At 39.4% G+C, this 9,962-nt stretch overlaps 1 pseudogene; it reads left to right on the top strand.

The window, feature by feature from the left end:
- The first annotated feature begins 979 nt into the window (after nt 1-979).
- The window catches only part of LOC145045642 (uncharacterized), a 34,025-nt pseudogene continuing 25,042 nt past the window's right edge, over nt 980-9,962 (top strand).

Here is a 9,962-nt window from a genome sequence, read left to right as displayed (position 1 = left end):
TCGTAGTGATAGTATAACAATTGAGAAATCACTGTATTTTATGTATTGGGAAAACATCGGATTTTCCTAGGAAGTTCAACATTTTCGCTTGCGCAATTAATACTAAAGTTCAACATTTATACCTGTTTTGAAAATCAACAAGCATATATTGACTGATCTTCACAATTTTATTTTATAAACAATGATCTTTTCAGAAAATATCGGATTTTCTGGGTTTTACAAACTACACCAAATCATTTTATCACAACATTGCTTATGAACTCACCAACATTTCATATGTTGACATTTTTTTTTCAAATTAACTTGTATTCTCAGGTAACAGGTAAACCGAACAATAAGTACCAAGTAATGTCTGGGTATTTTGCTTATGATATCTATCAGATAATCTATGTTATGACTTTGAAATGTTCAAAACAATGTACTGGATGTAAACAATATCAGTTGTATTATTTTAATGCATGGTGATGATTTATGTTAAGATTCATGTATATTCATTGTGATGGTATTCAATTTAAGTCACAAGAGCCCTTAGACATTCCGCCGTCTGGTTCGGGGGTGTGATAGTTTGGTATAAGAGCTCTGTTTATAGTGAAATAGCATATCTAACCACACATTGATATGAAACTATAAACCAAAAAGAGGGACTAACACAACTCTGAAAAAACAAGTAAAACACAATAATAAAACATCTTTGCTTGTGTGAATTAGGAAAAAGAACATAATACCGAACCAAACAAGATAATGCTAGCATCTCGGTTAAGCAAGGACGGTTCATAGTCGTATCAAGGAGTGGATGTAGCCTGATCAACTACATTTCCTCCAAGGAACAACTATCACATGTCCTGAGGAAATCATGATGGCTAGGGAACCTAAAAACATACCCCCTTTATCACCAAGAAGAGAACATCAGCTCAATCTATACAATAATTGTAGCGTCTTAGGAATAATGTTAGCATATTTACACACTCTTGCAGACAACATGGTTGGTTTCCACCACCCCAAAGATCTTTATTTCCCAAACCAGGGGAATAACGAATGGCTGGATGAAGAACCTGAAAAAGAGCCCGAGGAAGACCCCGATGAGGAATCCGACGGGGAACCTAAAGCAGAAGTTGAGGGCGGACCTGTTAAGCCAGTAGAGGAACAGGAGGAGGAGGAGGAAGCTGAAGGAGGTCTCGATGAGGAACCCATCGATAACGAAGAGGGTGATTCGTACGCGGAGTCCAAAGTCATCAACCCACCTTATCCGATTAGAGTGCCTGCTTACCGGGTGGGCCCCACTGGTCCTACACCCCCCTGGGGTATCGATCTTTGGAGGTGGAGCAGACATTATGTCACGCAAGTTCTTTGAACTGAGGGATGGAGGACCAGCCGATCGTTCCCTTCCATTCATGGTGAGACGATAACATAACACAGGCGACCTAGCTCAGAGTACCACCGATCAGGTACGCCAGATGTGGACTAGGGTTGAGCATGCAGAGCAGGAGATGTGAGACGTCCTCCGCGAGTTCCACATGAGGCAGGTAAGGTGGGAGTCCCGACACCAAGATGCAGAACGACAGGTGGCCCATCTTCAGGTGGCATCCACTTCCTCAGCACCACCCTGGCACATCCCACCGCGACTATGGTTAGCCGTATCAATCCTTAATACTCGTACTATGATCTATACTATGTACCATCGACTATATGTTTAAGTGATTACACTACTCATAGAGTCGTTATGCTGCCGAACTTGTACCGCTTATGTATGCTCTTTCGAGCAAAATTTTCATGTATCAAAGTGCGGATGATAGTAATGAAAATTTTTATATGTTTACTGTGATTTTTAATCTACTATGTGTTACATATCCATGATTGTGTGCTAATTTGTGAAACTACATAAGTTTGTGCCACACACCTAGTTTATAGGATCATAATCTCACAAAAAGCACAAACACTTAACATCTTTCCGTTCCATGGCAGAAAAATGCCTCGACGACCAACCCACAGAAACCCTGAGCCAAACCCGCTCGAGTTCAACTTTGTTGCTTTTCAGGCAGTGGTATCTACTGCAGTCACCGTGGCTATGGCACAAATTCACCAAGGGAACAATAGAGGAGTCAACGGACAAGGAGCTAGAAGTTCAAACAACGGGATAAATCAAGGACCTACCAAAACATGCTCCTACAAAGACTTCACCAACGCCAAACCATGAACCTTTAACGAAACTGTAGGAATGATTACCCTGAAACGATGGATCGAGAAGGTGGAATCGGTGTTCGAGATATGTGAATGCCCTGAGGAGATGAAGGTGAAGTTTTCCGCATGCACTTTCGTTGACCAATCACTCACTTCGTGGAATGGACATGTGGAAGCCATAACACTCCCCTTAGCTAATTCCATGCCATGGGCAGAGATGAAAGAAATGCTGATGGTCGAGTACTACCCTCGTGGCCAAATTCAGAAAATGGAACAAGAGCTGTGGAATCTCACCGTCCGAAACGCTGATATAGATGCATACCTATGAAGGTTTAGCAAACTATCTCTGCTATGCCTTGGGATGATCACCTCAGAAGGAAAGAAGATCGAGCGATTCATCTACGGACTAACCTCTCTGATCCAAGGAAACGTGATAGCTACAAATCCCAAAACTTTCGACAGTGCCAACAGATTGGCCAAGAAGCTATATGACCACAACAACAAGAAGGGTGAGAAGCCAGTGGAGGTTGAAGGTAAGAAGGAAAATGACAACAAAAAGGAAAAGAACAACAAGAGGATGGGACGTCAAGGCTATGAATCATCCAAGAAGCAGCAAACAATGACAGTTAATGCTGCAACCACTCAAGTTCTACCCACACCACATGCTCCAGCCTTAGCTGCTCCAAGTGCTCCTAGGCCTGATTTCGGTAATCTTCCTAAGTGCAACAAGTGTGGTCTCCATCACAATGGAGAATGCAGCGAGATACAATGCACCAGTTGTAATCGGAAGGGGCACACAAGGAAGTATTGCAGGACCTACCCTCCTAAGAACCAACAATAGGGAAACAACAACAACAATAACCGCAACAACAACACCGACAATGGCGGCAACAGTGCAGGACCAAGCCACACCTGCTATAGATGTGGAAGGACTGGGCATTTCCATCGAAACTTCCCCAACAACAAGAATTACGGGAATAGAGGCACATGAAGGGTGCTGACCATGGGTCAGGGAGAAGCGATTCAAGATCCCGCTGTCGTCACCGGTACATTCCTCCTAAACCACACTTATGCATGCATCCTATTTGATACCGGAGCAGAACGAAGTTTTGTAAGCAATAAGTTTAAGAAATTGTTAAAACAACAACCCCAGAAGCTCAATGAAACCTTTACGGTGGAAATGGCCAATGGGAAAAAAAGAATACACTGGGGAAATCTATATCGGATTTACCCTAGCCCTAAATCAACACGTCTTTCGAATAAAATTAATGCCTATTTCCATTAGGAGTTTTGATGTGATTATTGGCATGGATTGGTTAAGCCCCCGCCATGCTGAAATTATGTGTCATGAGAAGGCCGTTCGCCTTCACCTTCCAAATCATGAAACCCTAATTATTTATGGAGACAAACCCAGTACGAATGTTCATCTCATACTGTGCGTCCAAGCACAGAAGTATCTGCGAAAGAAAGATTTGACGTTCCTGGCGCACATAGTGGATAAATCCAAGTAAGAGGTTAACGTTCAAGACATTCCTATAGCATGTGAATTCCCAGACATCTTTCCCGAAGATCTTCCTGGGATACCCCCAGAAAGACAAATTAAATTTCGAATTGATCTTGTGCCAGGAGCTACTCCCATCGCTAAATCACCTTACCGATTGGCTCCTGCTGAGATGCAGGAATTGTCCAGCCAACTCAGTGAACTCCTGGACAAGGGATTCATTCAACCCACCTTCATGCCATGGGGAGCTCTAGTTCTCTTTGTCAAGAAGAAGGACGGATCTTTTAGGATGTGCGTCGATTATAGAGAACTAAATAAGCTCACTGTCAAAAATCGCTATCCCCTCCCACGAATCGACGATCTATTTGACCAGCTCCAAGGAGCTAGTTACTTCTCTATGATAGATCTGCGGTCTGCGTACCATTAACTCAAGGTACAGGAAGAGGATACTCCCAAAACCGCTTTCCGAAGTCGTTACGGACATTATGAATTTGTTGTAATGCCCTTCGGTCTAACGAATGCCCCTGCCGCATTCATGGACCTAATGAATCGAATCTGCCGACCATTCCTCGACAACTTTGTTATTGTTTTCATTGATGGCATTCTAGTTTATTCTTGAAGCAAAGAAGAGCATGGCCAACATCTCCACCAAATCCTGGAAACCCTACGAACTGAGAAGCTATACGCAAAACTCTCCAAGTGTGAGTTCTGGCTCCGTAGCGTGAACTTTTTGGGTCATATTGTTAGTTAGGAAGGAATACATGTGGATCGTTCTAAGGTCAAAGCCATCGAAGGATGGGCAGTCCCAACAACACCCATAGAAATTCGCCAATTCTTAGGTCTAGCAGGTTACTACAGGAGGTTCATTCAAAACTTCTCTAACACCACCAAGCCACTTACCTTACTTACACAAAAGGGTGTACCATTTGAATGGACAGACAAGCAAGAAGCTGCATTCTGAACTCTAAAGCAAGCACTCTGTAGTGCCCCGGTACTATCACCACCAGAGGGAACGGAAGATTTCATAGTCTACTGTGACGCGTCAAATCAGGGTTTAGGTTGCGTTCTCATGCAGCGTTGAAAGGTGATAGCTTACGCATCCCGGAAACTAAAGATACACGAAGTGAACTACACAACCCATGATCTTGAATTGGGAGCAGTGGTCTTTGCCCTAAAAATTTGGAGGCACTATCTTTATGGTACGAAGTGCACCATCTTCACGGACCACAAGAGTCTCCAGCACATCTTGAATCAAAAAGAGTTGAATATGAGGCAACGAAGATGGGTTGAACTATTAAACGATTATGAGTGTGAAATCAAGTACCACCCAGGCAAGGATAACATAGTAGTCGATGCCTTGAGTCAGAAAGAGTACTCTAATCATCATGTGAAAACTCTCACAATAACCATCCAATCTCACCTAACCACTCAGATCAGGGCAGCACAGTGAGATGCCATGAAGACGGAAAACAAAACATGCAAAGCATTATGCAGAATGGAGAAGAATCTCGAGGTGAAAGAGGGCATAGTATATTATTTCATGAACCGTATTTGGGTCCCTAAACTTGGAGGATTTAGGGAGGTAGTCATGAATAAAGCTCACAAGACGCGATACTCCATCCATCCGGGTTCGGACAAAATGTACTTGGATATTAAACAACATTATTGGTGGCCTAACATGAAGGTAGAGATTGTCACCTATGTTAGCAAATGCCTTACTTGCACCAAAGTAAAGGTACAATACCAGAAACCCTCGGGGTTATTACAGCAACCAGTAAATCCCTAGTGGAAATGGGAAAGGATTACCATGGATTTTGTGACCAAGTTACCCAAGTCGTCAGATGGATTGGACACTATATGGGTAATAGTTGACAGACTGACAAAATCCGCTCATTTCCTGCCAATAAAAGAATCCTACAAGATGGAGAGATTGACAAGAATATACATTCGAGAAATTGTGAGACTTCACAGAGTGGCAGTGTCTATCATCTCAGATAGAGATAGTAGATTCACTTCACGTTTTTGGAAATCACTTCAGAAAGCACTGGGAACCCATCTCGACATGAGCACTGCTTATCACCCACAAACGGATGGTCAAAGCGAACGAACCATTCAGACGCCTCAAGACATGCTTCGCGCATGGGTGATAGACTTTGGGAATTCCTCGGATACCCACTTACCCTTAGTTGATTCTCATACAACAACAGTTACCATTCGAGCATCAAAGTTGCTCCTTTCAAGGCACTGTATGGATGTAAGTGTAGATCACCATTGTGTTGGGCTGAGGTAGGTGACACCCAGCTAGCGAGAGAACTGACATCAGACAAGAATGTGTCCACTTATGCCGTCGACCCCACCAGTAAATTGTACAAGGCCATTAGGGTGGTGGCAATAGCAACTCAATGCATGAATATTCATACAATTAGCACATATCCATTGACCAAACGCCTTTAATGTTTCTTCTACATCTGTATACAATCCATGGTCCCCATAAATAGCCTTCCGTAACACAATTTTATGTTCATTGGAAGCAATGTGTTACCTCTTAACATGATATATCAAACTAGAAATCCCCTTAGACAACACCTGGTAGTAAACAAAAAAAAAAGTTTAAGTTTTTCGACTTCAATTTAATATTTAGTTATACAACATAATCATTGATCTACAATAAAGTCAGATGTATCATATCTTAAAATTATTTTATACATGACTTATAATTAAGAAATATACGCTTATAGAAAAAAAATATAAAGTTTCTAGAAAAAATAGTTGCTTGCGAGTCTGTTATCAATTATTAGTACGCCTATTTTCTTACTTTAAAGAACTATATATTAGACAGATTATAATCCAGTCTTATAAATAGATGCAAACTGCATATGTCTCTACTGAATTTGAAGAGAAAAAAAACTCATGGAAGTCGCAGCTTAAAAGGGAAGCTTTAATAAACTTGTCAGTTATAGATTTATGATTATGTGGTTGACGACTTCTTTATGCAAAAGATTAAAATAAAAAAAAAACAAAACAAAAAAAAATAAATAGATAAATAAATAAATAAACATATCTGTACCAAAATTTCACAAATTCAAAAAAATAATAATATAATAAAAAGGAAATCGTGACTTCAACATCTACATAGCAAATCTAAAGAAGTTAAAAAAAGCAGAATATAATGGTAAAACCAAGCTAGTAGTTAAAAAAGCAGAATATAATGGTAAAACCAAGCTAGTAACACTAGCAATTTGCCTAATTTTACACAATAGCAATGGGCTTAGATGTAACAAAGAGTCAACGTCTCAAAAACCACCTAAGGTACAACTTCAAGTCGTATTCTTAATGGTTTGAGAAATCACAGAAATCATCCTCCTCTATAACTCCCCACTCTACTCTGTATAAATCAGAAATACAAGTATAGTCTAGACTCCAGAATCTAGATAAGAATCATAATTCATAAGCTAAGAAATTATGAAATTAGATTAGATAAGTAGAGAGATTACAAACGAGAGTAGAAAGGTGTGATTTCTCATTCCTAATCTTGATTTCTATTGACATTTGATAACCCAAGATGAAAACGGAAAAGTGAAAACTCAAAATCTTTGCTACCGTTGCCATGAAATCTCCAATCATCTGGTTAAGGGGTGAAGAATGGTGTGATCATCAACACAACGGATAAAGATTTTTGATTTATCGGGATGGATCCTCGTTTTCTATTAAATACATGGGATCTCCTCAAACTTTTTTTTGTTTATTGCCTTCATCTTCTTGGCGCTGCTTTCATTTTCTTAATTTCTGATTTTACAGTTTTTCACTTTTCAGCTTTTGAGAATCTCAGGTTAGAGACACTAATATGTATCAAAGTTTTGGCCTAATATATGCAAATACCCATAACATACGACTAAACCCCTACCCATTTTGCTGCCAGGGTTGGTTAATGAGAGACCTCATTTTATCATATAGACATCCTAATTAATTTCTAAAATTTTTTATTGGTTGAAATTGAATTCTTTTCCGAAAAAACTGATTATAAATAGTTGATTATAGGTTGACTTTTTATAACAGTGATAATAGGGTGTCTAAGGGGTGTCTTATTAGCAACACCCCCCTTAAGTTGGAGCATGGGGATTGTAAATGCCCAACTTGTGAAAGAAATATTGAAATATTGATTTATCGAACACCTTTGAGAAAATATCGGTCAGTTGAGTGGTAGTTGTCACATAGGAGGGTCATATGAGTTGAGCTTGTATTGCATTCCGCACAAATGACAATCCACTACAATATGTTAAGTACGTTTATGGAAGACAAGATTTGCAGCGATATGAAGAGCAACTTCACTTTCTTAAAATAAAGAAATAGGTCGAGGGTAAAAAAACACCAAGATCTTGAAGCAAACGTTTCAACTATTTTATTTCATGAGTGGTAGTGACCATAGAAAGATACTCGACTTCTACCGATGACTAAGATAGTAAGTGTTGCTTCTTAGTTTTCCACAAAATAAGAAAAGAACAAAGACAAATAAGCCATTCGATTAAAGATCGGTGTGTTAAAGGACAACTCGCCCAATCAGAGTCACACCTTGCAGATAAACATAAGTCACTATTAGCTCGTAGTATTATCCCTTGCTAAGGACGGTTTTTGAAATATCAAAGTAAATGTAAAGCAACATTCTAATGTTTGATGCATGGTCGACACATAAATTAAGTGAGAAGATGAACCTAGTGAGAGAGCTTAGGATGAGTGACATATAAGTAAATAAGACAACCAACAAGGAGACAATATCAATCATGTGTGTTAAAGAAAGCCCATCTGGATCCAAGAGATAATGATTTTGCTCGAGAGGAAAATCAACAAGCTTACTGCCTAATAGACCTGCCTTGAAATAATATCCAAAACTTATTTTCACTAAAAAGGATAAATGTCATCAGGCTAACGAGATACTTCATTACCAAGGAAGTACTTCAAACCTCCTAATTGTTTCATATGAAAACAATTGCTCGGATAAGTTTTAGAATGACCAATGAGAAAGTTGTCATTTCCTGATATAATCATCAATATAAACAAGCACACGAAGTTGAGAAAAAGATTGTTGTAGAGAGAATAAAGAATAATCAGCATTAGATTGGGCAAATACATATAACATCAAGGTCGTACAGAGCTTAGAAAACCAACAAAGTGGTGCTTGTTTGAGACCGTAAAGAGACTTCAAGAATCCGCAATGCAAACATAAACAAATATATAATCAGATGATCAACATAAACAAGTACATGAAGTTGTGAATTAGATCATTGTAGATAGAATAAAGAATAATCAGCATTAGATTGTGCAAATGCATATAACAACAAAGTCGTGCCAAGCTTAGCAAACCAAAAAAAAAAATGGTGCTTATTTGAGACCGTAGAGAGACTTCGACAATCGGCAGTGCAAACTAACTTTAGGTAATTAAAAACCAGGAGGTGGTCGCATATACACCACTTCATCCAAGTCCCTATGTAGAAAAGAGTTACGAACATCCATTTGGTGAAGCTCCCATGTCGAGCAGCAGTGACCGCTAGAAAGGTTCAGATGGTAACCACATTTTCCCTAAAAGCAAAGGTTTTGTTGTAGTCGATCCCTTTAGTTTGACGATTTCCTAATATAACCAACTGAGACTTGTAGCATTCAATTGTTCCATTAGAGTTGTACTTGATGCGAAATCCCCATTTACACCGTATATGTTTGACATGTGAAAGGAGTGTGTAACAATTGGTAAAAATTAGTCTGAGTTCGACGATCAAACCATCGCGAACCCACAGGCGGATCCACATTGGATCCCAGGGTATTCCGGGATGCCCCTCAAAAAAAATTTAGTAGTATAAATTTTTCCGAAAAATTTCGTTTATTTTGCGTTCCTTAATATAAATGTGTTTTGCGAGAAATTAACAAAAGCTCTAGTTGGTTTAGTTGGTTATGACAACATGGTGTTTTTCTAGAGGTTGGAAGTTCGAATCTTGGGCTTGAGATGTGCTAATTTTTTTGTTTATCAGTTTCTATCATATATCCCTTCAACTTTATTCTTATTTCTTGTAATTCTAAAATTATCCCGCATCGGTCATAAAATGAAACATAACCCCTATACATTTGTTATATAAGCAATACAAACTTCTCAATTCTCAATAAGCTAAACCTTTGAATGAGTTTGGGTTTAAACCTGAAACTGAGTTTGGAAAACTGAAAAACCAAGAAACCGAACCCATTGGTTCGGGATACCCCTTTATGTTGACCCTCACTCCGCCACTGCGCGAACCTCTAT

Source organism: Lactuca saligna, chromosome 5 (genome assembly GCF_052625555.1).
Source record: "Lactuca saligna cultivar CGN05327 chromosome 5, ASM5262555v1, whole genome shotgun sequence".
NCBI classification, from domain to species: domain Eukaryota; kingdom Viridiplantae; phylum Streptophyta; class Magnoliopsida; order Asterales; family Asteraceae; genus Lactuca; species Lactuca saligna.
Note: the sequence above shows the minus strand (reverse complement) of the source record. Positions and strands in the feature narration are given on the sequence as shown.